This window comes from Pseudochaenichthys georgianus, chromosome 1 (assembly GCF_902827115.2).
Source record: "Pseudochaenichthys georgianus chromosome 1, fPseGeo1.2, whole genome shotgun sequence".
In the NCBI taxonomy this organism is placed as follows: domain Eukaryota; kingdom Metazoa; phylum Chordata; class Actinopteri; order Perciformes; family Channichthyidae; genus Pseudochaenichthys; species Pseudochaenichthys georgianus.
The window spans coordinates 41138880-41144879 of record NC_047503.1 but is presented as its reverse complement, the minus strand read 5'-3'; positions in this window follow the sequence as shown (position 1 = coordinate 41144879).

The window sequence follows — 6000 nt, the reverse complement described above, 5'->3', positions numbered from 1 at the left end:
TTTGATATTTTTGCAAAGAAGGTGTTAAGGTTATAAAAGCAAGGTCAATAAAGGATGAAACGGAATATAAAAATATAGGAGAAATGGATTTTGAGGATCGCAAAAAGTAGGATGAAAGAAATAAAGCATCTTCGGGAGCTTTGAACTAAAAAGGAAACAGTCTACCGCAGGTGTGAGCGCCCTCCTATGAATACACAATGGCTGAACTACATCAAGTAGAGCAGCCAATACAGCAGCCAGCCAAAAACCTGCGGCTACCTCTATCAAAACACGTCCGTTAGCCAAGCTGAGCGCATCGCCAGCTGCATATATTCTGCCGTGTACATCGCCAGTGTGAATGATAAACAAGAAGAAGAAGAAGGACAACATAAATAACAGCTGCACTCAGACAAACATTAGCAATGATTCAAAAGACAGCCAACTGTGCTGCGTTGAACAACACATGGTTAGCAAGCAAAACTGTGAAACGTGCCTGAAAATCTAAATGCTAGTTCGATACTGATTGTTTGAAGTATATATCATGGTATACATGTTGTTGTTTTCCACCAAGCAGTAATTACTGGCTCTGAATCGTGACGGGAAAAGACCTTGAACTTATATAACTCTCTAATATCCAGTCCTCTGATAGTAAAAATAAGATTGTATAGAAGTCTATGAGAAAATACCATAACTTTTATTTAATTTATTATCTCACCTAACATTTTCCTGATGATTTTATGGACTCAATTGTTAATGTAAAGTATTTTTCAATTAAGTATGATGTACATTAAGAAAATGATGGTCCCATTTAGAGTAAAATAGACAATGAAACAGTGTATGTTTTAGGACGGGGCAGTGTCTTCAGTTCATGGAAGATAGTTGTATCATATTGCTCACCTAAGTGTGTCTTCACCTCTACCTCTAGTGTCACTTTTGGCTCCACAAATAGAAGATGACGAACACCCAAATGCCAAAACCAGTGGGTGATGTCACATTGACTTTATCCACTTCTTATACAGTCTACAGTCTAAGGAGGAAGAAGCACATGTTGCTGCTCTAATCGCTTGCCAGATTTTTTGAATCGCGACAAAAATAAGTACTAATTGTCATGCACTGTTGGTCTCTCTGTTAAACCTTGACATGTCCTAGTTAGTATTTACATTTTCTCACTCAAAGCAACAAAACCACACCTCCACAGGTTGTTTTTTTGTGCTATTTGTGCCTGAATATAGCCTTAGGGAGACAGACAGGAGGTCGGGAGGAGAGAGACAGAAACATGTAGCTGTGATCAGTTTTCTGAGCAGCATTTGTGTTGTTTGGGTCGACAACATTACTCTGCAGATGAGCCAGAGGGCTTTTAGCATTGAATCCCGAACCAGGACCATTCATTCAAAGGGTCTTCTTTCATTTTAACTGGCTGGCTACATATACAGTGGAAAGTAATTTATTGTTTCCTCAAACTGCTGATTTAACTGGCATGAGCCAAATTATTTTCAGTCTGACCTTCCTATAGAGCAGTGGTTCTCAAACTTTTTCTGTCATTCCCCACTTTGAACAGGTGGGCCTTTTCAAGCCCCACCTGTTCCTCATCGCTCCAATAAAATGGTAGGCCAAGCTTAAAATTGTCAAATGTATCGTTCTATAACAGGAGTCTCCAACCTTTTTTAGGATGAGAGCTACTTTCAAAAAGTCATGAGCTACTTTTACTCCTCTTTTTTGTTTTTTTGCAGTGTATATATTTAGCACATTTTAACATTATTATATGCTACCTTTAACCTTTGTGTGCTGTTTGGGTCTGTGGGACCCGTTTTCAGTGTTTACTCAAATAAAATGTATGCAATTTAATTATTTTAACCTGCTTTATTTGGTGGTGGACGTCACATCCTCTAGGGGGGTCCGGGGGCATGCACCCCCAGGAAGATATTTTTAAATGTTGAAGTTAAATGCATCAATCTGGTGCACTTTGAGCTAAGGCTGCTCAATTCATGGTATTTTAATCGCAATTACGATTTTGGCTTGCAACGATTATGAAAACAACATAATCGAAATAAAACTATTTTATTTTTTTTAAATAGGTTTTTCAGTTGAATTATACTTAAAGTTCAGGGTAATCAACTGTTAAAAACATACTTTTCAAATTATTTTCTTCAATAAATTGATGTTTTCAAAGTAAATGGTTAATCGTTTTTAATAATCGTGATATCAATTATTGACCCAAATAATCGAGATTATGATTTTTGCCATAATCTGGCAGCCCTACTTTGAGTCCAACATGAATTTATGGATACAGCTCTCAACACTCAGATGAAAGGGAGCTGTATACTTTTCAATAATCCAAACATCTTTAGAATATGATCACAACAAATCATTTAAACTTGTTTATTCTTATCTTATGTTAGTAAGTTAACCTGTTAGTTAGCATTCTTTCTTTTTACTTATGCATATTTGACTAATACTTCCCCTTTTAAACTTTGTACTGTCCTATAGTACACATTGGAATGATTTCTTACTTTATTTTTTACAACTTTATTAAATAGATAAAGGTGTGCTCTCTCTCTCTCTCTCTCTCTCTCTCTCTCTCTCTCTCTCTCTCTCCTCTCTCTCTCGCTCTCGCTCTCGCTCTCTCTCTCTCTCTCTCTCCGTCTCTCTCGCTCTCTCTCTCTCTCTCTCTCGCTCTCTCTCTCTCTCTCTCTCTCTCTCTCTCGCTCCACATTGCTTTTCTTCCCGACTGCAACGCTGTTGTGTGTGTCTGTGAGAGCGTTTCACATGTTTGTATGAGAGATTTTTAGCGAGCCTGTCTCTGAGGGCCTAAGATATTCTACAAAATAATATTTAAAAACATTAAAAACAAATTATATTTTTCTTAATATATTTTTTTAAATATGTTTTTAGTAATATTTGTCATTAGTTTTACCAATAATAACTTGATTAAATTGTATTTAAAATAACATTTCCAAAGAAATAAATCCTTTGAATCTGCCTATTCAGTTTCTGTTTGAATGTGAAGGGTTAAATGAAAGAAGCTCCTCTCTGCGAGGTGAAGACAGGAGCTGATTGGACGTCCAGCTATGAATTCACAGAGGGCCAGCTATAGTAACTGAAGGAGAGAGAAATGTCAAATGACAGTGCAATTGACCAATCATATATTCCCTCTAAATGGGTGGGCTTTATTATCGCGGACTTTATGACAAGTTCCTCCCGCTGTGAAACGTTTCTTGTTTCCATAGCAACAACAACTGTCAACAGCGTAAACTCGCCTTCAAAATAAAAGCATGCCAAATTACACTTAAGAGTTAAGACATACAACTGCAACGAAAGTAACAAACACAATGCAATATCCTTTTCAATTTCAAAGAACACAAATTGGGTTATTTACAGGTCTTGTTTTGTGCGGTAGAGGGTCGCTTTCATTGATGCGTTTTGCACCGCGTTTTGCACCACTTTTTTTTTTTTTTTTAAATAAATACATTTATTTTGTATTTCGCGACCCACCTATCACATCTCTGCGCCCCACACTTTGAGAAACGCTGCTATAGAGACTGGAATTAATGGCAGCAAGTATGAAGAATGTCAGTCACTGTGCTTCATATATCAGTGTCGTTCTCTGAAATATGAGACAAAAGACTGAGGACTTAATGTACTTTGGGTCACCTGTTTTTAAGCAAAGTCAGGGGAAACAACCCACTGGGCCTGAAATTGGTCAGCACTCATTGTTGTGTAATGTGTGCTTTATAAAAGAGACAATGTTACTGCAATTTACCACTTTGGTATATCTTTCTGGAAGATGAGACATAAAACGAATTAATAAATGTCTACTCGTGTCTGTTTGCGTCACAAGCAAAGCCAGGGGGAAATTTGAGCAAACATAGAGATGTTCAAGACATTGAGGCTAAAACTTTTATTTGAAATAGAATAACATGTAAAAAATCTATCCAGCTCCTCGACAAAGTTGAGTGGATCTTAGGCATCAGGACCAGCCAAACCCTTGGTTGCTACCTCTTACATCCATTCATCCATTTTTAAAAATGTTTGGACTGCTCAGAGTCACAGGGGGCTTGAGCCAATCTAGCACCGGGTAAGTAAAGGTGAAAATGTCAAAGTTGTTTCACAGGGCTAAAAATAAGTGTAGACAAAAAAAAAGAAGAAAAAAGATCCCTCTCACATTCACTACTGGCATTTCAGATGTGCTGTTCCCATGGCAGGTGTGGCACATTGCTTATAAACAGAGGTGAAGTAACAGTATGGTTCATATTAGTATTTGTCTGCCTTCTTCTCATACTGCCTGTGCTGCAGCACCTCTTTTCACCCTCTGTCTGAAACCAGAGCCCAGTCTGCTCTGATTGCTTAGCTGGCTGGCTCTGTTGTGATTGGACACTTAGAGATGTCTCGCCCCTTAGCCTATCACGTAAAAATGTGTTGGGTCGCTAGCCAATAGAAGCGCGAGTGTCACATAGTAATGTCACAATGTACCTGAAGTAAAAAAAGGAGTCCAATGGAGGCGTTTCAGGCAGCGGCATTTACAAAAAAACTAAACGATGTAAAACTCTACAGGAAAAGAAAAAACCTAAAAAGTATAATAGGGTCTGTTTTAACTTGTTGGTATATAGTCCATAATATAAAAATAGTGCATAGTGACATGTCAGTTTTGGTAATGCAAACAACTTGGAAATGAATCCATATCACCACATCTACTGTTCACCAAACATTGCACATTTGTTTGGATGTGAGGACATGGAAAAGGTGTGATGAGTGCAGTGAGAGTGAACTAAAACATAGTGAAGTTGCAAGCGGTAATATTACATTGAGCTAAGACTCACTTTAAAGCTTTGTGAAGCTGAGACCCTTTTTTTTCCCCTTTAGACCCTTGCGGTTTATTCTTAAAAACCCTTACCCTTACCCACCCCCCATTTTCCCTCTGCTGGTCTATGGCCTTGTAGAGGGTAACGGGGTACAGAGTCGCTTAGATAAGCGGGGGAGTGCATCTGACGAAGAGATAGGTTGTTGTGCTCCCTATCTCTGTTTCTTATCCTATATCTAATAGAACTGCTCGGGTCTTGATAGACTGAGTGGGGAAGTTCATGAGATCTTTCTAGAGGGTTATCAAGAATAACTTTTATCCAATGACCTTCTCCCTCTCTGTCTGTGTCTGTTTCTGTGTATTCTCTTGTTCCGATTAACCCAGCCAAATCTTTGTTCTTGTTTTGTATCTATATCTACGCCGGGATCCGGAGTCGAGGCTGATCCTCTTGCTGTAGTCCTGTGTCTTGGATCCTCTATCCTGAGTTCTGGATTAAGTCGTGGACTTCGGGTCGTGGCTGAACCTGTCTCTGCGGTCCTGCCTTGGGTCTCGTCGTGCTGCTTCCCTGATGGCTTCCACAGGATTGTAGCTGACATCCTCGTGGATTCATCTTCTTATTAACATTCGGTCTATATGCTGTAAAATGTATTATCTCTTGAATTTACACACGGCATCTATTGCACGTCTGTCCGTCCTGGGAGAGGGATCCCTCCTCTGTTGCTCTCCCTGAGGTTTCTCCCATGTTCCCTTTAAACTGTGGGGTTTCTCTGGAAGTTTTTCCTTGTACGATGTGAGGGTCTGAGAACAGAGGGTCTAAGGACAGAGGGTCTAAGGACAGAGGGTCTAAGGACAGAGGGTGTCGTTTTTCTCATACTGATATTCTGAACAATCTGTGCTGTTGTATTTGCTGTAAAGTGTCTCTACTGTAGGCTATTTTTATTATATGTACAGCACTTTGGCTCCACCAAAAATCGTTTATAAATGTGCCATATAAATAAAACTTGATTTGATTTGAGAGGAGCTGCTTCAGATGATAGGGACATTTTGAATATAAATCATAACCTTCTTCAATGTTTTGGGAAGGATTTTAAACATTCAATCTTGAAAACTCAACTCTGCTAAAAAAACAAACAACTCTGCTAAAAAAAAAAGGGAAATTAGTAAATGGTATATGAACGTCATTTATACTGTATAGCGCTTTACACCGATTCATACACGGTGCC